Source organism: Cavia porcellus, unplaced genomic scaffold (genome assembly GCF_034190915.1).
Source record: "Cavia porcellus strain 051 isolate PalLab524CR breed Dunkin Hartley unplaced genomic scaffold, mCavPor4.1 scaffold_12, whole genome shotgun sequence".
Lineage (NCBI taxonomy): Eukaryota > Metazoa > Chordata > Mammalia > Rodentia > Caviidae > Cavia > Cavia porcellus.
This window is the reverse complement of record NW_026947495.1, coordinates 16,388,073-16,410,381: the sequence shown is the minus strand read 5'-3', so window position 1 is coordinate 16,410,381 and position 22,309 is coordinate 16,388,073. Positions and strand designations below refer to the sequence as shown.

Below are 22,309 nucleotides of genomic sequence, written 5' to 3'. Positions count from 1 at the left end.
GAGAAGCTTGTCATACTGACTTCCTGATATATATGAACTCGGCTGTTATCTGAAAAGCTTGGGACCTTACTGTTGGTGAGCATGTGGCCGTGGTACTTTTAGGGGGAGCCCAGTCCTTATTTTGAGCATCATTTCTCAGCTCCAGTGCACAGATCCTTCACCCCGCTGGCACAGACTTTCTAGCTCCTCTGCTGACCTTTGGGCAACACAGGTTTGCATGAGTCGTTGTCGTGGGTTCTAGCCCACCAATTTGGACTCATAGGGGACACTGTCATGGGCTCTAGGTCTTCAGCTAGACTCATGCAGGACATTGCTGTGGGATCCAGGCCCACAACTGGATTTTCTAGGTCTTCAGTGCTGTGGACAGATTTCCTGCACTTTCTTGTATTTAACTCTGGTGACCATCATAAAATAATACTATAAATTCTGTGTCCTGTGTGTAATTGTTCTCCTTGCAATCCCTGACTACAATAGTGGCTTCCATCTCCTGTGGCTCCCTGGAGCTGCCTTCCCTCTGCAGAGGAGTCAGAGCTGTGGAACCTTAGAGCGCTCTCCCCTCTGGGTGTTAGCATATGCTCCACAGAGCCCTGCTGGCTAGCCTTCACTTTACAGAGAAAACTGAGGTCCATGGAGGGAAAGTGACCTGTCTCAGGCCACCCAGCCCCACAACCATCACGGAGAGGAATAGTGGAAACTGGAATAAAGCATGGGTTGCATTTCCACACATACCTGGGTGGAAGCTTGGTCTGTTCCTCAAAGCTGTGTGGTTCTAAACACAGTTAACAGCACTCAACCAAACTGACCTCCGCTGTGCATAGGAGGTCGCTGTCCCCTGAAGCTGTGGGAGAGGTACTGGGAAGTGCTGAGAGCAGACCTGGCACCAGAGTGGGGCTCCACACTGGAGTGGGTGTGGGGAGGGTCACATGAGATGCCTGTAGCCTCAGCTGCTCCAAACATGTCCCCGGAGGTATTCTGGGTTCTGTGTTTTCCTCCCACCCCCTCCAGGTGAGCCAGGGAGGAGTCTCCTGGAGAGGCAGGCAGCAGGAGCCTGATCTTTGGCCAGCTGGCTCTTCTTGTCATCCTGCAAGAATGTGGAGGCCTCAGTCTGGTCTCTACAGCTGTGTGGAGCTCAGCTCATTTCAGGATTCATGGCCCTGGGGTCAAGGCTGGACATGTCACCTGTGCAGGCTGTTCTTTCTCCCTGAGGGTTGCAGTGTTGACAGGAGGGGCCTGAGCCGCTCACCCAGTGCAGTTTCCCCAGGGGCCCTGGAACCTGGAGACAATACTTTCCCACTGGGAGGCCACCTAAACCTCACTATTGCTTTACTTTTGTAATTTTCTGCCAGTTTTCTTTTCTTTTTTTTTTTTTTTTTTTTTTTTTTTTGTCTTTTTCCTTTTTATCGGTACCAGGGATCGAACTCACAACTGCCTGCTTGCAAGGCAGGCGCTTATGCCTCTGAGCTAAATCCCCAGCCCCTGCCAGTTTTCTTCTTGGTTATTCTAAATAACCAGGGAGCATAAAGGTATTCAAGCAGAGGCACCACCCTCTGCCCTCACTCTAGAGATGTATATTTGTTTCTGTTTTTTGCAGCCCTGGGGATGGGACTCTAGGCCTTGCAAGTACTAGGGAAGTGCTCTTCCACAGTCTTACCCCCAGCCCAGAAGGCTTGGCAGTCTTGCTTCAGGGAGAAATTAGAGGTTGGGGTCCTGATTCTGATCAAGCAATTCTACGGTCTTATCATAGCAGGATGCTCCTCGCTTAGGGTTTTCCTGATGGCCACCCACATTCCTCCCATCTCCCACCTTTTGTCCTTGCCCTGCCCTTTGGAGCAGATGCAGGAGGGCATATGGATTACATGTGTAAAGAGAAAGCCACAGATTACAGTGTGATACTACTAACCCAGGGAGTTTTGTGGGTGGAGGGACAAAGCAAGAGAGGCTGCATGGCACTGCCAAGAAGGCAGGGGGTGGGGGGAACTGTCCCTCCCAGCTCCAGAGCAGAGATCAGGCCAGGTAGGATAGAGATGGACACAGGAAGCGATGGAGGGAGAATCCACAGTCACAGAGAAAGGCTTAGAGCAGCCCTTTCCCTCTGAGATACAGCCCTCCCCTCCCCTAGGGAGCTGGAATCAGCCCCAAGCAGTAGGCAGTGAGGAAAGGGCTGGGGTGTCCCAAGCACTGTGGGAGGTGCCTGCTGCTAGGACAGGGACAAGACCAAGTAAGTGCAGGCAGGCTCCAGGCTGAGCAAGTCCTCTCTGATCTCTGGACACTCAAGACTCAAGGTCCTTATCTCTAACTCAAGAACAGAAGCTCAGGGGTTTACAGGGAGAGGTACAGAGAGACCATGTCACATGCCTGAAAGTGTCAGGCATTAGGCTGGCATTTAGCCAAACTTGCTCCTTCCCTGTGCTTCCTAATAAGTTTTCTTGTCCTTGTCTGTCTGTCTAACTTGCCATCCAGAGCTGGTGGGCTCTTAAGGTCATGCGCACTGGGGATCAGGAGAACATGGCTGGGGACCTGGGTCTGCATGGGTATGGTTAGCATGTATCAGGTGCATGAGCCACAAGTATAGATACAGGTTCTCATGCAAGACTGGATGGCAGAGACTGGTCTCTCAGGAGCCCTCAGATTAATGAGCAACAAGGGCCACCCCAGAGTCCAAGGAGGAGTCCATAGCTGAGTTTACTCCCAGGCGTATCTTTGGTCCATGTAACATCAAGGAAGCACCTTCGATGCAGGCAGGAGACTACTTTTCATGAGGGAGAGAGAAAGCGATGGGCCCAACAGGGTCTTTTCATACTTTTCACTGTGGTTGGCTTTCTGGGAGGCTGCAAATAGTGGAGGCCAAGCTCCAGGCTGAGCTATGGAGGAGCTCAGCACAGAACCTAGGCACTTGAATCTCATTTTATTCTGTAGTCCAGTGCTCAGCCGCTGCCACTCTGCAGCGGTTTTTATCCACTAATGTGGGGGTCATACCAGATCAGTGGTAGCTGTGTATGGTGTGGGCTTTAGGAAGCACAGAGCACGGGCATCCATGCAGCAGGGACGGAGGACACCAACAGGATGCGGTGTGGGTCAGCAATCATGACAAGGTCACAATTGACTTTATTTCTGGAAGGTGACCCCATGTGAGTTATGATGGCAGAAAGAGAAGTCTTGCTAATTCAATAATTTAAAAGAAGAAATCAGTCACCTTTTTCTAATGTGTTTCCCAAATAGATCAGTCTCTACCAAGAGATGAATGCTCACCTGACTAATTACCTGGGCTGCTGGCTTTCTGGCTGAGCACTGCCGGGATCTGGTTAGTTCCTACCACATGGTGGGCAGAGAGACCATGGAGAAAGGTGGTAATGGAGGAAGAGCAGCTGTTAATAAAGCACTTAGGAAAAAGTGGTTTCTGAAACCCCCAGTAACTGCTATAGTAACAATTACTAAATTGAGCAACAAAGTCAAGCCTTTGAGTGTGTTTGGGAATAAGCAAATGCCTGGAGAGTGGCTAGTAGAGGCTTAAAGAAAAGAAGGGTTTGGGGTTGCTGCCCAGGTTGCAGACAAAGGTTCTGATAACACAGTATCTATGTGGGGTCTGGGATCGGGGCAGGGACGAGAGCTCAGAAGTGGAATGTTTTTCTGGAGGGATAGGTTGCGCCATCCTTCTGGGGCAGAGGGAAGCTCTCAGGTCCCCCTCTGCAGACTCCCCCTTTCCTAGGACTTCGGGTTCTCAGCACTTGGATGACATACATGCCCAGGAAGAGGAGTGGGTACACACTGAGGTGTCATTATCACTTAATTCCTGCATGTGAATGTGCCCAGGAAAACTGGTCTTGAGAACAAGAGTAGATAGTAGGAAATGAGAGAACATTTGGGCAATAAGAGATGGAGAGACCAACGTACTGACGATAAATTCCATCAACTTCTGCTGCTTAACGTAGATTCTTTCCAAGAATCTTTCAGTTGGTGGCAATGCTCCCCCCATCTTCAGACTTTCTTTTCTAAGATGGTCACCCTCAAGTGGTCAAATGTTCATAAAGATGCCAAAGGCTTGACTGGGCTCTTTCTAATAATACCATCTGTTTATATAATCCCGCCAGCTCAGGAGAGCAACTGTGATACTGATTGATGCTTAGGAAATCAGTCAGCTCTCCCTCTCCACACCCTCTCCCAGGTCTTGCCTGGCATTTGAGCATCTGCCCCTGGTGTCAAAGCCTCCCATGCTCCTCACTGCAAACCTTGTCTATGGTTTTCTCAGGGCTGTGGCAGCAGGATGCTCCTGGTATAGTCTCCAACTCTCCTGCTCCCCTCCTTCTGAAATCTTCTGACATCTCTTGTTATCTAAGGGTTGAGAACCCTCTCTAGCCTCCAGTCTTGTGGGCCTCACTGTGTTCCTCCCTTCCATTCCCATACCTGCTCCTTTCAGACTGTTCTCCACACATGATAGCTAAACTGAACATTTTAACATCTAAATCAAAGCAGGTCAGCCTTCCAGCAGAAACCTCATTAGTGGTTTTCATCTCACTAGGACAGTGATGGCAAACCCATGGCATGGGTGCTGCAGTGGGCATTCAGAGCCCTGTCTGCTAACATGCTAGCTAAGTCACCTTAGCATCACCCCAGTAGCCAGACATCAGATAATATATATGGGGCCATGCTCAGAAAGCAGTAGTAGTGCTGTGATGATGTCAAGAGCCATAATTCATTAACTGCAACTCATCTGAACTTTCTGATGGCTAGTCAGTGCACTGCTATATCTATGTATGTATGTATGTACGTACGTACGTACGTATGTATGTATGTATGTATTTACATACACTTGCTTGGACTAGCTGTGAGTTTTTGTAGAAGACCACCTAGACAACTCTCCTTAAATAAAAAAACAATTACTTCCACTTTGGCTAAACCTGGCCCTATCTCCATGTACTGCTATATACAGTGCTGGCTAAGCTATTTCCTTTTCCCTTCAACTGGCTCTAGGTAATGTAAATAGGGCTGGCTGAAGTGCTGATATATAAGCTTTGAAACTAGATGGCAGTTGCTGTTTCCCTGCCAGTGTCTCCCTAAATGGTTGAGTCCAGTGGGATGCAGGGCCACAGCTCCAAGACTGTCAATTGGGTTCAGGCCTCAGATAAGACGCCATGACTTCCCAGGGTAGAAAAAGTTTGCACACCAGAGCTAAAGCACTGCTGTCTAAACATTAGATGCTACCTCAGGTGTGTTATGCAGATTGGTCTTTCTGCATATCCTTCTCTTTGCATATTTCAGAGGTGCTTTCAAGCCTCCTACTTAGCCCACCTCACAGTACACACATAATTCCTATCATTCGCACAGTTACTCATTCTCTAGCCACCCTCTTTCTGAATAATTAAAATCCAAATTAGGGCTGGGCATGGTGGCTCATGCCTGTAATCCCAACACTCAGGAGGCTGAGGCAAGAGGATCCTTGTGAGTTCAAGACCAGCCTCGGCTACAAAGTGAGCTCAAGGCCAGCTTGAATGCATAGTGAGACCCTGTCTCAGAAAGACCAAAAAAAAAGGAAGAAAGAAAGAAAGAAAAAAATCCAAGTTAGGCCCTGGGTTGAGGCCTTGGTTCCAATGAACCTTCATCCTGGTCAGACTGAGGACCCCTTGGTTCCCCATAACTGTAAGTATGTCTTAGCGTCTTTATCCTTGCTGTAGGTTGTACTGGAGGTGGTAGATTGGAATTAACTTGCTAGAATTCCAGTAAGTTTTCCATGGGATTACAAATATAAACTTCTCAGACTATAATGAGGATGGGAAAAGGGACTTTTTAAAGTTTAATACACTTGTTTTTACTACCACAAAATTTTAGCTATAAGTTTTCTTATGAAAAATTGATAATTTAATATCTAAGCTTTAGCAAAGAGATGTTCTAATTTAGAGACTTGGATACTTTTAATGTTGTCTTCCTGGCATATCTGGACCTGCAATGTCATATTTAGTTTTAAATAATTTATGAAAATGAGAGTAAAGGTTTTTGGGGAGTGGGGCTCGAACTGTCTTAGACTGGCTATGATTTTAGCAGATGCCACCACAAGGTAGGACACACACTCAAGAGGCCTTTTTCAGAGTCAGTGGGACACTGACCCCTTACACTGCAGCAACTTCCAGAGGAACTCCAGGTGAGAATCACTGCCATAGACTGATGATTCAGGAAATATCCAGTTCTTCAGTGTTAACCAATAGCCTTCGATAGTTTTGGTACAAGGATGGATTTATTGGATTTTTCTTTTTAAAAATGTTTGTGTTTTCCCAGCTCTTGAACACCGAAATTTTAGCCTCCAAATCTATATTCCAAATCTTGAACATGAAAAAAATGGCTACAGCAAAAAAAGCAAAACTGAAAACAGATGTTGGAAGGTTAATCCAAGACTCATTTGGAGTGAATGAATGTAATGTATTCTGCACAGTGAAAGTGTTATGGGTCCCACATCAAGTGGCAGACGGCACTAAACTTGATGAAACTGAGTTTGTTGAAGGGAAATTGAGGAAATATTCTCAATATCTTAGTTTTTGCAACTATCATTCTAAAGTAGCTTCCAATTTTCAAATATCACTGAGCATAGCAAAACATGGAAGGCCCCTCTCAGACGGGATTTTATCAAAATGGCCATGTTGTCTGGGAGTAATTCCCTTTTTCATGATTTTCCAAACAAGGATAAAATTATTCAATGCATCTCTAAGATGCCACTTAGCAGAACTACTGTAAATGATTGAGTCCTGCACATGGCCAGTGATGTTAGCAGATCACCACTGACTTACAAAAAAAACCCTGTTACTACATGTGCTTGGATGAAAGCACAGATATAAATAATCATACAATGCTAGGAATAATTTTGTTTTGCTATTGTCATCATGAGTGAAGAGCTGGTAAAACTGGTATCTTTGTCTTGAAGAACACAAGGGATTGGTATCTATAATGCTGTGATGGAGGCTTTTTGTCACAAGACATAAGACCAGAAAAAGTGATTTGAATTACTAATGATGGAGCACCTTGTAGAGTAGGGGCAACATCTGGTTTTATATACTTCTTTTGCAAAGAAGCAAAACATTCAACCATCTTGTTTCATTATATTATACATCAAAAACTTTTGTGCTAGAGAAAGCAGCAAAAAGAGCATATCTAAAGATGTCACAAAAATGGTGAATTACGGGAGCTGGGGATTTAGCTCAGCGGCATAAGCGCCTGCCTTGTAAGCAGGCAGTCGTGAGTTCATTCCCCGCTACCGATAAAAAGGAAAAAGATAAAAAAAAAATGGTGAATTATATTATTGCTCATGCTTTTGACAGTTTCAAGCACTTCTTGATAAGATTCAGGCACAGTATAATACTTATGTCCTGCAGCTGAACAGAGGATGAATACTGGAGAGATTGGTAGGGTCTTCAGTTCACAAGTTTCTCCTTAGTCATGCTGAATCAAGGGGTTGTGCCCATTATAGAAGCCCAGGCTTGATGGAGAAGCCACTTATTCAAATAGCCCCAGTGACTGTACCAGGGATGAGAAAGCTTTGGAGGGTTTCACACTGGCAATTACATTCTCCAGCCTAGAAAGGATATGTGTAATTTCTGCTCACAAGTCATTGGGTGGCACTAGTCAAATGGCCTCACCCTACTATAGTCAGCTGAGAAATCTAATTCTATCCAGTGCCCAGGGGACAGGAGTATCCATCAAAGGGCACCAGAGACTCCCAGAGCTGGATGTGATGCACATGCCTGTAACTGAGGGTCTTTTTGCAGGTAGACCCTCATCTGCCTCTTGCATCTGCTCCAGAGAGCAGAGCAAAGGTGAAGGGTGAGAGGTGGGAGAACACTGAGTAAGGTGGATTCAAACAGCAGCGGCAGCATCCTTTTGGAGCAGCTCACACAAAACACTGGTCTGGAAAGTATCCTGCCAGGAAAGCGCACGCAGAGGCCTTTGGCCTTAGCTGCCTCTGGGATGGCTCATGCCAGGTCTTAGGGATTTCCAGCCTTGCTGAGCTCCTCCAAGTGGACCCTGACTCCAGGCAGAGCCTGTGGCCTGCAGCAGGGAATACAAGACCCTGAAATCCTTCTAACCCACTGCATCTGTGGAGAGAGCATTCCAGGCACTCCCTTCTTCCAAAGTATTTACTTAGTACTATGAGTCTTAATTTTTGTTTTGTTTCGAACCCAGGGTCTTCCCCAGTCATTCCCCCTTTTTTAAATTTATATTTTGAGGTAGGGTTTACTAAATTTCTGTACCTTGGCCTGCACTTACTTGGTCTTGTCCCTATCCTAGCAGCAGGCACCTCCCACAGTGCTGTGGGACACCCCAGGCCCTTTCCTCACTGCCTACTGCTTGGGGCTGATTCCAGCTACTTAGGGGAGGGGAGGGCTGTATCCTCAGAGGGAAAGAGCTCTTCTAGGTCTTGCTGTGTGGCTGTGGATTCTCTCTCTCTAACTTCCCAAGTCCATCTTTTTCCTAGCTGACCTGAGTCCTGCTCCAGAGGGGGGAGGAACAGTTCCCCCGACCCTCTCAGAGAGTGCCATGCAACCTCTCTAGCTTTGTCCCTCCACCTGGTGAGTGGTTATTAGTATCTAGGGTTGGGCACAGAGCAAGAGTGCCTTTCTCTGGCCAGCGCATCCCGTTCCTAAATCAAAGGAATGGCAACTATATACGACAGGAGAGGTAGAAAATTTCCTGTGATAACATGGGGTCTGGGAGGGTGTGTGGTGGGAGCGACAGGAAACTTCTGGCCTGGCCTGCTTGTGATACGAATTCCCAATCTACTCATTTCATTGTGACGGGGCTGCAACCAGTTCCCGTCTAATTGCTGCAGTCCTGGCACCAGGCTGGACATGATTAGTGACACCATGGTACCCCTGGGCATTCCCCCTACCCATGGGCATGGAGAATAAGGCCACAGCAGGCTGGTTGAACAGTTGAGTGTATACACGGTAACCTCTGGTAGCAATCACAGACCATCCAAGTTCCTTGCACTGTAGGGTGTATCACATAGCACGTATGTGTAATCTCCTGTTAAGCTCTGTGCTTTTTGTGTTGACCAGCCTCATAGTTGCCAATATACAGCAATTTAATCAAAGAACAAAGCCTGCACTACAATGCATATCTATCGTAACTTCCAATTATTATCAACAACGAATGAATTACACTGTGTTAGTTGCTGTGGACATCGCTTTGAACAAGAGTTCCCTTCCTTAGAGACCAAAGAGGCCAACATTGAACAAGAGTTCCTTCCTTAGAGACCAAAGAGGCCAACATTTAAACTATTTATTGCAATACTGTGTGGCGCCCCATAATCTTCGTAGGGTCACCTTCGTAGGTGTAGAAGTGAGGGTGTTCAGTTTCCAGATCTAGAAAGGAGGCTACAAAGGAAAATCAACCCCCAGCGAAAATCTATTTAGCTAAAAAATGACAGTGGGCTCTGAGGGGCAAGGCAGAGGCAGTCTGTAGGAGAAAACCTGTGATACCGGGCTGGCCTTGGGCTGTGGCGGCGATTAGGGATCTTGCCTCTGTGTGTGCCCTGGGTCAATTTACGGGAAAGGAACCAGTTAAGTCGCTCCATTAGTGCCATAGGTATCATTAGCTAATTGACCCGAATCTCCAGAACTGTTCGGACCCTCTTATACCCGCGGGTTTACACACCTGGCCACCTCTTAAATCTTTCTTCGTTTCCCTGTCAGGTCTGTCTTCTTTCGCTTTTCATTAATGTATGCTCGCCCTGGCCTACATCCCACTAGCCGGCGTCCCTGGACCGCCCACGCCCAGCGTCTCCAGACCGGTTCCAAGACTGCAGCAATGGTCACGTGTAGCGCGTCCGGCCACGGAAAGAAGGAACCCGAGTGGGGCAAGGCAGGCCTGCGGGACACGGCCCTAAGCGTGAGGCGGCTTCTCATTGGTGGAAACTTCTTCCCTGCCTCTCGCGGCTTGGAAAACCAGTTTTGGATTGGCTGATAGGTCCTTTGGTAGGCGTGGCCTCCAGGGGGCGGGAGAGAGCGGAAGAGAGGGCGCGCTCCCGAGAAGAGGGGTTGCCTGGACGACAGCGAGGGCGCGCTCGGGGGGTGAGGAAGCGAGCTGGGCTGCTGATGACAAATCGGCAAGGGACTGCTGGGGTCCGGCCCCGGGAGGGGGCGGGGCGCATTTAAGAACGGCGGGCCGGGTGCGGAGTCGCGAGGCTGTGCCGGAAGGGTCCCAGGTAGGGGTGCCGCGCCCTAGCAGGGCCTGGGGGTGGGGTGGGCCAGGGAGGTGGGCGCGCCGCCCTATACTCGCCCGGTGTCTCCTGTGGCCGGGCGGCTGTCGGGCTCCTCGAGGCTGGCAGAGGGCGACGTCTCCTTGGTAGCGTCCAGCTCGCCTCCGGAGGTCCGGGATGGCGAGAGCTTCGGCCTCCCAGATCGGCCCGGGGCTGGAGACGGGGGCGGCGTCCCTGCTTCTCTCGTTGCCGCTCCTTCCCTTTTCCCACAAATGGCCACAGCTTCCACTTCCTGCCCTTTTGGGCCTCCCACCCGTCGACGGTCCACTTCCTCAGTCCCTGAGTTGCCGCGTCGGGCAAGATAAGTGGTAAAATGTTGCAGAAACTTACTGTTATGGTAGGAACTTGTACTTGGGGTGACCTGGGGCCCAGTTCTGAAACTTTTCTCGCTGTTTGCGTTTGGTCCTGTCTTGCAAAGGAGCCCCTTCCACTGCCCAGCTCTCCTTTCTTATAGGGCCCCGCTTGCTCCGAAGTTGGCAGGGCAGAGGAAGCCCAGAGACTTTAACTGGTCCGTCGCGGCTCGCGTTAGGTGTCCGAGGTGGGCTCACAACTACTGGTTACAGAGGTCTCTACGTCCGGACTGCCTGTTTGCTTAGCGACCTTCTGTCTGTGCGCATTTCCAGGAGAAATGGTGGTGGGAGGGGGTTTCCTCCTGTCAGGTGGACTGATTTAGAATCGTCGGTGTAAGAGACTCAGTTGATTGTTCATTTCAGTTATCTGCGCTTGACTTCAGTTCTTGTAGAACAGAGAACTTTCTGCTCTGTCCTAGATTGCTAACCTCATTTCTTCTTGTTAACTTTTGGGATGGAGAGTGGGATAGCATCTTTTAGATGTGCAAATGACCGAGCTTCTAAACAGAGCGGTGGAATTCTTGGATGTCAACCCCCAGAACAGGTTCAGGCAGTGTTCCTTATACCTTCTGGAATAGAAACAGGATATCAGAGAAGCTAAAAAATTAGGAAGGACAAGGGATGGGGTTTGAATACAAAGCATGGGTGGTGACTCTGGAATTTTATTAATAGTGTGATTTTGAGCCTCCAGAGTCAGCCCAAGAAGGTGATAATATTATCCTCATTGTTAATAAGAGACACAGAGAACACTTGAGGTGTTCTTTGGGGTAGTGGGGCTGGTGCTGGGATTTATTTAGTAAGTGTCACTCAAGGGTGATCACCATCCTGTGGTACTGTTGGGAGACAGTGGAACCTTTAAGCCATACAGCCTAGGGGGGAAATTAGATAACTGGAATGTGCCCTGAAGGGGATATGGGGATCGTGGCTCCTTCCAATCTTTGTTTCCTGGTCCCCATGAGGTGAGCAATTTGCACCACCACAATGTGCTGGGCACCACAGGCCAGTTGACTGTAGACTGAAACTTTCCTAACTTTGAGCCACCTGTGCTGGAGATTGAACCCAGGGGCTCGTGAGCCCGGGAAGCACTGCACTATATTAAATACAGCCCAACTTTTCCTTTTTTAAAGTTGAATACCTTAGGGATTTGTCATAGCACTAGAAAGCTGAGTCCCATGGGTAGGAAATAGCCAGGGATACACATCCCTTTAGGGTGGTTTTAGTCTTGTTAGCTACTCCAATTTATTCTGACCACATCTGAGTCTTGCATTCCTTTCATGATTTTGGTGTGGATGATGAACCCCAGCCGTGCACAAGCTAAGCATATCTACCACTGAACTGACCCTCAGGCCCTTCCCTTCCTTTTCTATTCATATTATTTCCCTTGAAAACAGTAGATTCTCTTATCTGAGAACCCAGTGAGATTTTCCTGTGCCTAAGCATTTTCCCAGGCTTTGTGTGGAAAAAGTGTGGGTATACATTACTAGATATCTTCTGGAAAAACAAGACCTGGAAAACCAAGAAACACAAGAATTGGCTTTCAGGGGAATTTGAAGAGGTCATGGGAGGAGTGGAAACGTTCTAAATTCTTGCCTTGAAATTCTTTAAGGTTCTTGCCTTGGGTGAAAATGGATTGAGACTTCATGAAAAAATTTAAAGCTAAAACTCAAGCTAATCCTTTGTACTGTAACTCTCCTGTACCTCTCATGTTGAATTACTAAATTCTTGTTTACTTTATGGAAGTTGGAAACATCACTAGGGACCTTTTCTGAAAGCTAGTTTTGAGACAATGTAGCAGTCTAGATCTGCAGGGTTCTGAGAGATCTTGGCAAATTTTCAGAAGGTTTTCAGTATAATTTTTCTCAAATAAAATACAGAGGTCCCATTTTGTTGGCTCCAAGTCCTTAGGAATGAGTTCCTTTCCAGGAGAATCCTTTGTAAGTTGGATTTTTTCATGAGCCAACAGTAAGTCTTATACAGTGCTCTTATGGAGAGTTTGCAACTTGAATGTTGGTAAATTGGGGACTTTCTGTACTTTTAAACAGCTCCTGCTGTTAGACATGGCAAAATACTTGGGTGTTTTTATTTTGTTTAAATGATGCATGTTGTTGAGAAGTCTTAATGTTAGATCAGGGAGAACAGAGTGTTGGGAAGAATAGACTACTTCCTTCTGCAATCTGGTGTGGTCAGGAGGAGCAGAGAAACCATCATTGAGCATCAGTTACTCATTGATCTAACTGAGATCTACACTTCTGACCTTAGAGCTTTAACCATGAGCTGTCTCCATTAGCGTCTCCGTTCTTTTGGTACCTAGGAATATAAACAGGGAAGAATATATGCATGTATTCTTAGGTATTCCAAACAGTAACTAGTAGGTGAGAGGGTTAATGTATGTGCTTCTGGATGACAAGAGTGAAAAGAAAGATGTGGAGGATGTGAAAGCTCAGTGTCAAAGAGCAGTGGTACACGTGGTTACGGTGACAACTACAAAATGCCAGCTAAGTCTCAGCCTCAGGTTTGTCACTTCATATTTATTTATCTTTTGGTATCAGGAATTGAACTCATGATCTTGTGCATGCGAGGCAGGCACTTGTGCCACTGAACTATATCCCCTGCCATGTTTGTCACTTTAAAGAAAAGTGACTGTTTATCGTTTTCCTGAGCATTCTTTGAGAGTTGTTTTTTTTTTTGATAGTGGTATGTTGGAATCTAACTCAGGACTTCATACCTGCTAGGTAAGTGTTATACCACTGAGCTGTACCCCCAACCCAAGAAGTTTTTTAAATTAAAATATGCTTGCAGAGAAAAGTGCCATTAATTGATAATCTCTAATGTGTTGCTGTCTTTGCTTTGTGGACAACTTATAGTATATTTGAGACCCATTGGATTGACTTTGCAAGTTAAGCCTGGTCCAAATTAAAATATTCCAAACTGTGTAATTTTACTTGGTGACTGGCATGAGTTGAAGGCCCTTAGGCTGGCTACCTCTAAAGTTTATCTGCCTTCTTAGTGAATTTTTTATTGCTGTGTAACAAGTGCCCCTAATTTTAGTGACTGCAGTTCAGAATCTGGGCCAAAGTTAGCTGGGTACTGTGGTGGGTCTCTCTGGGTTGCAGTCATTGGCAGGCTGGTTGAACTGAGGCTGAGGAGCTGCTTCAAGATGGGGCACTTGCATGGCTGTTGGCTGGTAGCTGGTGTCCTCAAGATATGAGAGCCTCTTCCTAGGGCTGCTTTGCAAGATGGGGGCTAACCTTCTCACTAGAGCTGATGGCCTAGGGGAGAGAGAGATGGAATCAACTGGGCAACAATGAGGATGGGAGCTGCACTGCCTTGGCATCTAGTTTTGGAAATGACTTAATATCACTTCCACCAGCAGACAAACCAAACCTGGTACAATGTGTAGAAGGGTGGCATGAAACACCATTGGCATTCTTGGAGGCTAGCAAACCTAACTTTGTGTGTATGTGTGTGTGTCTGTGTGTGTGTATGTATATGGGTAAGGTTTAGATGAGATATTATTGAGAAAATCTTTAAGATGCTCAGTAATGTGTATAGGAGATTAAGACGCAGCTGGAGGTTTTGCTGTTTTACATATTATACATGAAACTTTGTTCTTTGTTCTGGTTTGAATTGTCAGTTGCTAGAATTAATTAGCCAAAAATGCAGTCGCTTTGGAAATTAGAAATTTAAATCTTGCTGGTTCCTAAACCAAATGGAACAGCTGAATTTTTTTTGAACCTTAAAACAAATTGAGCTAAAATTATTGCCAAAGTTATCTCCTTGAAAACAGCTTATAATTAGTCATTAATGATCTGTATATTCTTAAAAATAATGCTCACTTGCAAAGTAACTGAAAAAATTGGAGAAATTAAAGCCTCCCTCCCTCCTATTATTTTTAATCTTTGGGAGGTGTTTATTTGCCTAATAAACACCTTCATTCTTTCTTGAAACTCTTAGACATTTTAATTGTCCACCTGGATAGAAGGACTTTATTGTTTTAGTGTCCAGATGAAATCTTCCTGAGTAGAAAGAAGCTTTTGGGACTCGTGAACCGAAAACCTGGCTCACTAACCTCTACATCTTTCAGCTTGAAAAAATTCTGTCCTAATATTTTCATGAAACAAATCTCTTCTTAATGAATTTGAATGTGGCATATTTATAACAAAAGGTCACATTAATCGTATTAAATTGTGAGATGCGCTTTTGTTCTTCCCAATCCAGTTGGAGACTGTTGGAATCACCATTGGGCAGAGTGGAAAAGTAAGCGCAGTTTGCATTTCCTCCATTTCCTAGTTTGGCCCTTTTCCCATGCTGCCCTAATTTGTAAGCTAATATCTTTGTTTCTTTTGTTTCATCCTACCTTTCCCACAATTCCCCTCCTTCCTTCCACAGGAAAGAATTGGTGGCCATTTATTGTTGATCAGCTAGCTGTCCTGAACAAATTTCTGCCAGTAGGATGCCTCTAGTAAACCTTGCATATTGAACTTTTAAAAAAAAAATCTCAGATTACATCTGTTCATTGGGTAATTGCTGCCATTTTTAGCATCCTAATTGTTCTAAGATCCAGCCACTTCCCCCATGTCCACTGTCACCCCCTTGTCCATGCTGTCATTGCTGCTGGCCTGCATCTGCTCCTGCCTCCCCCCCACCCGGTGTTTTTCTGTTCTAGTCAGAGTAGAAACTTTTTTCAGCACACAGGCCTGGTAATGTCACCTATTTGCGGGGACATTTCTGTAGCTTCCCAGTGCTGTAAGTAGGGAGTCTTAACATACTTAGGCTTGGTGGGGCCTTGACCCTTGAATGATCCAGCTCTTGCTTACCTTTCATATCTTAGCTTATACCAGCCTACCCCTCTTTCTTTGTGTTCCAGCCAGCCACAAAGATCTGCCCTTGGGACCTTGACTGTACCTCTCTCGCTTCTGCTTTAGGTCTTTCCTAATGCTGTGAAAGGCACGTAGGTAGGGTGCGTCTAGGGTATTCGTGGGGCTGGAAGGACAGAATGCTGGCTGAATGAAGATGTTGGAGGCTGTGGTCAGTGGAGAGTTTGGATTTTTATTCATGGTGAGCCATTAGGGTAGTGCACATGGTCATTTGCATTTTGAGAAAAATTCATGTCAGGGGCAGTATGGACAGTGGATTGCTGAGGACCTAAGGTGGCAATGAGGTGCTGAGAAACTATCACTGAGACTTGGGTGTGGTAGAGAAGATAGAAAAAGTAGAAAGACATTTGGAGGTGGAATCAGTAGAACTGGTTGTGAATTGAGTTGAGGGACAGGGAAGGATGATCAAAAATAGCACCTAGACTTCTGTCTTAAAAATGATTTGGATACTCCTAGCTACTTTGGTAGCTGTTAGATGGGGTATCAACAGTGGAAAAAGCACTTTCAGGGGGGAAGAGTCATGAGTTTGAGATTCTTATTAGACAGCTAAGTACAGAGGGCAGCAGAAGGCAGAGGGGTTTGGGCTGCACCCAGCAGTTTGAAAGCTGCGTGGAGACCCCTGGAATGGATCTGTCACCTAGAGAGAATGGAGAAGGGTGTGGGCCTGACTGACATTTAGAAGCCAGGTAAAGGAGGAAGACTGGTAAACCAGACATGATAAGCCTTGGTGGGGAGTATCTGCTCTAGAAGCCAGAAGGGCAAATGACAAGGAGGATATTGCCAAGAGGGGCTCTTTGCACTGACCTTCTATGGAGCTATTATGTGCTCATTTACAAAGGGGTGGTAGTACCAGAGGAGAAACAGAAAACTCTTCATTGGAGTTGGCTACAGGAAGCTTCAGGTGGCCTTGACGAGATAAGCTTCTGTGAAGTGACGTTGAGCAAATCAGAGTGGAGTGGATTTCATAAAGCACCTAGGAAAGGAAGCCCAGGCCCTTGCTGCTCACAGTGTGTTACGTGCCTCTCCTGAGACAGGTTGGTCGTATAGGACCTTGGGCTCTGCTCCAGGCTGGAGCCTGCATTTGAACAGGATTTCCAGTTCTTCCGTGTCTGCATTGCAGCTTGAAAAGCAGTGTAGTTGCAGATTGGACGCACATGGCTCCTCAAAGGTACGTGTGCCCGAAGGTTGGTCCCCAGCAGGACAGGGTGGAGGCAGTGGGGTCTAGTGGAGAAAAGGGCTGATAGGAGGCACTTAGGTGTGCCGGGAAGGTGCTGACCTTGGGAGAGGTGAAAATAGTTCTTGTGGGACCCTGCTTGCTTCCTGAGAGCAGTTATTATGGAAGCCAGGAGGAGAGGTGACAGGGACCCCTGCCTGCTTGGTGACTTCCTGCCTCACCTTCTTCATGTGCTTTCTAATGCCATTCACCACAAGGCCCTTAGCAGAGGCTGACTAGATAGGGCTGCCTGACCTTTGACTTTCAGGTTCCAGAACTATAAGGTAAATAATCCTCTTTCTCTTTGCTTTTGCGTAATGAGCTAGTACAATTACTATAGGGAGATAACTTTGATAGAGGAATTATGTCATTAGCTCGAGTGACTTAAGGGGATCAGAGGACTGTGTATGCTTAGCAAAGACAAAACAGAAAGCTGTGTGGTGGGAATGGTCCTAACCCCGCCCCCGCAGACAGAAGACTGATGAGGAGCAGGGAGAGGAGGATACTGGCAGGAACGCAACTCTTGGCCATAGAGTGAGCAGCAAGGTGTCCTAAGCATGTGTGGTGAGCTTGGCCTTTGCTCAGAGCAGGAGTCTGTCTTCCATGTGGTCAGGGACAAGGAGCAGGTATGGATGCTGGGAAACTGTAGACTCGGTGGAGGAGCCACAAGAGAGTTCGACGTAAGAGAGGAAGGAGCAGAGGGCTCCTGTGGTATCAGGCTGGGAAGGCGGGTAAGGGAGCCCATAGGGAGCCGGTGCCCAGAGAACATCCTGGAGGCCAGTGCTCAGAGGTGTCAGGAGGGCAGAGAATTATAGCAGGGGTGTTGGCACAGGGTAGAGGCTGAGGCGGAAGGGCTGAGGAGAGAATTGTTTCTGGTGTGACCATGGCGGTGATAGATGGAATGAAGGAGAGGCTTTCCACAGAAGCCAGGGTCCTGGACTGGAGAGTTCCTAGCTGGGTCATCCTCATGCGCACAGGAATCACTGAGGAGATGGTGGGGTTGGTTGGGACAGAAGGAAGTCTGAACCGGAAGCGGGTATCCTCATTAGGTGAGGGAAAGGACCAGGAGATCTAGAGCTGATGGTACTAGGATGGTGGGGCAGGGCCTTACTGCTGGAAACCCAACGCCTCAGACATGGGGCTTTTGCAACAGGGAGGGGACCAAGGGAGGGGCTTAGCTGGAAGTGACAGAAAGGAGGAAGGACACTTGCCTGAAGCATGTAACGTGAGGAGAAGTAACATCTGCTTAAGATGTGGAGTCCCCAGGGCAGGCCCAGGAGTCCAGACAAGGCCAAGCAGAGAGGGGCATTCTTAGAATAGAATGTCCCCAGCAGGCATTGGTGACAGGAATGAATGATATAGTTTTGTTTGGCCCCCTCCTGGTATGAGGAAGTGTGGGGGTGACTGCTCTTCCGAGGCCACTCTGCACAGGACTATCCAGCTGGGTGGCGCCCCTCACAGAGGGTGGGCCCCAGGCCAGCTCTTCACTTCACTACAGGTCTAGCTCGGCTGGAAGGGGCAGCCGCTTTACACTCCCCACTTTCTTCAGCGGGGAACAAGAGAAAGACCCCTTCTGTTAGGGCAGTTTCAAGGGCTGTTCCCACTGAGGTGTCCTAAAAGCCTACTTGTGACACTTGTGAAGGTGAGTGACATTATCATTTTTAGATGCCAAGAATAATACTCCACTGGTTTCCGAGTTGAAAATGCCTTTGGCACATACGTCCCCACTTACTCCTTCCCAGTTATCCCTGGAGGTGGGCAGGGCAGATCCTGTCTCTTCTCTTCCCGTGAGCCTGGGGGATGAAGTGCCTGTTCTCGTGGCTGAGCACGAGGAGGCGGCCTCTTCTCCCCAGCTGTCACTTGGGCACTGGAGGCCTCTGAGCAAGGGTGTTTCCCCGAGAGCCAAGTGGCTTCTCCTGCCTTAGGTGGGCATTGCTCTGAGACAGAGCCTTTCTCAAGACTTTCTAGGATATTCCCGTGATGTTCAGAAAGCTGTTATGTGCTTACTCAACTGATTTTGATAGGTCTCCATAAAATCCGAGAAGAGAGCTAGTCCTGATATTTTGTGGATCAGACTGATGCCAAAAAATACTAAATAACCAAACCCTTAGCTTCCCAAGGAAGACTTAAGACTTTCAAGTCTAGGGCTGGGGAAAATAACTCAGCGGCACAAGTGCCTACCTGGCAAGCATGAAGTTGTGAATTTGATCCCAGGTACCAAAAACAAAATAGACTTCAAGTCTAATGTTTTGTCTTCTGTCTTATACTATAAATGATATACAACTACTTTTTAAAAAGTTGTGATAAAACATAACATTTATCATTTTGACTGTTGCTATGTGTGTATTTCAGCAGCATTAAATACATTTACATTGCTTTGCAATGATCGTGACCAACATCCAGCCACCATTAAAACTGTTCCTTTTTTTCAGTGGAAATCCTGTACCCTTATACCAACTCCTAGATTCTGTCTTCCTTCAGCCCCTGGCAACTGCCTCCTATTTTCTGTTCTTGAATTTAACTGTTCTAAGAATCATATCAATGGACTCATACAGTGTCTTGCTTATTTCATAAACATAGTGAGCTCAGTTCACCTAGGTTGTAGTGTATGTCAGAATGTCTTTCCTTTTTAAGGATGATTAATACTCTGTTGTATCTGTAGGCCACATTTTGTTTGCTGACTGATATTTAGGTGTTGTGATTACTCTTATGAGCTTGAATTAGATCTATCTGCTCAAGCCCTTGCTTTCAGCTCTTCTGGGTATATGTAACTTTTTTGTGTGTCTTTTCTCCTAGATCTTTGTTTTAAAACTTGTGCTCTATGTTGCCTGTACATTTTTTATAGCTCTAGGTTTTCTGACCCATAGGTCTGCGACCTTGAAATAAATTTCAGTATTTTATGCTCTATTTGAAGGGCTTCTCCACCCCACCCCAGTCTACTGACACTGTTGTGGCTCAGAGTATGCGTCATAAACCTCAACATGCTGGGGTCCCAGTCCTAGCCTTGCCGCCACCAGTTAGGTGACTGTGGAAAAGCTGTGTGTGACGGTGTGCAGTGACAAGTGGGAGCTGGTGATAGAGTCTGTTCAAACTTGTAAACAGAATTTTACTGAAGCAGTCATTCAGAATGGGGACAGGGACACGAGCACCAGGTCAGATCTGCAGCTGTGGAGAGATGTCGCCGCACTGCCTTTGCCATGGAAGTGAATGCAGAGGGAGGTTATCAATTGGTGGGTCTCTCGGAGACTTGCAGATTGCCAGACTCTGTTGGGTAGGGTTATGGTTGCAGAGGACTTTATTTCAGAAATAACTATATTTTTTAAAAAAAAAAAAAAAAGCTTGCAAATTACTCTCACCATTTCTTCTTGCTGTATTCTCCAGGCAAGTTACCAGATAAGTGAATAAATATTTCAAAGCTTACCGATTACCACTTATCTTCCTGAGGCCTTAAACCCAGATGGAGAACTCCAACCCAGTTTTTATTGCCCCAGTATCGAGCATCTTCAGGTGCCAGACTCACAGGACATCCGCAGCCTGGCAGATGGATCTAGGAGGAAGTCACTCTGTGCAGCAGTGGTGGTGCTGACGGACATGGGCGTTCATGCAGACTGGGAGGGAGAGTGACAGAGGAAATATTTCAGCTGAGTGTGAAATTACAGATGAGCTTTCTTGGGCAGGCGGGGCAGTCCTCGCATACAGAGTGACATGTGCATAGGCCAGGAGCAGGGTGCTCCCGGTAGAGACTTCAAAACTTCTGTGTTTAGTGTTAGTTCATTTTGTTTATTTTTGTTAATCTATGTTAGGGGGGAGCAAATTAAAAATGTTGTTTAAGAAGTAGAAATACCCAAAACATGTTTCCTTAGGTGTATAATAGTACTAATTTGAATTGTTTTGTAGATCTAAATTCAGAAAAAAAATCCAGAAATTAAAAGGGAACTTAGACCATTTAATTCAACTTCCTTATATTTACACATGGAAACTGAGTCATGCATGACAATAGCAGTTACACAAAGGAAGGGGAGCCTGACAAGGATCGCCCTTGACTCTGGTGAGGTTCTGTGTGGGAGACTCGTGAGGGAGTCCCGGAGTCAGGCAGCCCTGCTGGACGGAGCAGGTAGGAAGCTGGCCTCCAGGGCCTTGAGGAGAGCGCCAGCTCCCTTTAGAAACAATAGCCCTCCTCCTGCCAGCCAGTTCCTGGCAATAGAATGTCAGACTTCTGATTTTTTAAGCGATGCCAGAAATTTGGGCTTGTGTGTAAAATCTCCCTTTTAAAAATGTTAATAACTGAATCAATTTTTAAGGCACTGTGTGAGCAAACAAAGCATGCCTGCAGGCCACCAAATTTTACAAATTGGCAGCTCTGTTTTTTGCCAAGTGGTGAAAGCTGATGTACAGCAAAAAGGAGAGACAGAGCCAGCACATGGGGGAAACACAGCACCAGTCTTGGCAGCCTCCAGGGCACGGGTTCCAGCTGCCCCAGTCCCAGCCTTCTTCCTGTTCTTGGCTTTTTATGTCGTCTTTGTATCAGCGTCATATACACTTATTTTCCCAGTAAATCCCCCTGGGACGTGGGAGCTGATTTGCCTTCTCTTTCTCTATTAGTGGGGATTTTCAGACACATGCAAAGTACAGAGAACTCAGAACCTCACCAGAGTTAAATTGCATTGTCCCTATCAGCTGAGCATCAATGATCAGCTTATGGCTAATCCTATTTCATCTATAGCTTGACTCATTTTTTTCCCTTGACGTTTTGGAAGCAGATTCTGAATGTCATTTAAATTCATTTGTAATGCGGTTCAATAGCGTTTAAAACATTAAAAAAGTAATTTCTTAATATTATCAAATATATTTAATGTTTACATTTCCTCAACTTTCTTATTTTGCTTGTATAAAATAGGACCCAAAGAAGGTCTGTTACAATGGGCTGATCAAACTACCGGTAGCTTAGATATGAGAATGGTGCACCTCTGTGGTAGTATTTAACATGGATCCACTCCCCTGTGGCTCTTGTAAATCAGTGCGTTGATTTAGAAACATATCTGGCAACTTGTTGGTTATGTCCTGTCAAGATGCCCCTCATGTCATGTTTTCTTCTTTTTTTGTGGCATTAGCAGCTGTTGGTGTTTGGTGCCTAGGTTTCTTAACTCAGGAATGAGGTGCAAAGTGCTGATCCCCAGATAATGGCATTTTCTGATTTGAGAAAGTATGTTTAGAAGGACAAACGTGGCTTCAGCTGTTATTTGGTTCTCAGTAGCATAGTTTAGTACTACTAAACTGCAGAGATGCTCATACATGTGTAGCAATGAAATATTTGTGCATTTTTGATTCTTCCCCTTTATTTGCCAATTTTAGAAATAATGAATTGTTTCTTCCAAAGATGCCCAGGGCTTTTGAAATATTGTTTTGAACAGATTTAATGTTTCAACCTATTGCGCGTGCACACACACTCATGTGCAGTCCTTAGGTTGATAATCTTGCCACAGCTGTTTAATAATTTGGTGTCGGATCCTAAAAAATAAGGACTGTATGTTGGTTTTCAATACTAATGAAAAATAAGTCACCTGGGTAAACAGTATCATTGTTTTCATTTCTAAGTTATGCAGCATTTACAAACTCTGGAATTTGTTTC

At 46.3% G+C, this 22,309-nt stretch overlaps 1 protein-coding gene across 4 annotated transcripts in view; it reads left to right on the top strand.

Annotated features, from left to right (window-relative positions):
• Ralb (RAS like proto-oncogene B) overlaps positions 1-22,309 on the top strand; it is a 74,669-nt gene that overhangs the window by 19,484 nt on the left and 32,876 nt on the right. The window contains exon 1 of one of the 4 annotated variants that reach the window (XM_013142490.3): positions 10,033-10,052. The exons of 1 other annotated variant lie outside the window; for it this stretch is intronic. The gene's annotated coding sequence lies outside the window, so the exon portion shown is untranslated. Of the gene's footprint in view, positions 1-10,032; positions 10,187-10,558; positions 10,578-22,309 lie in introns of those variants that run through there. 2 more of the 4 variants (XM_003478744.4, XM_013142491.3) reach the window with 2 other exon arrangements.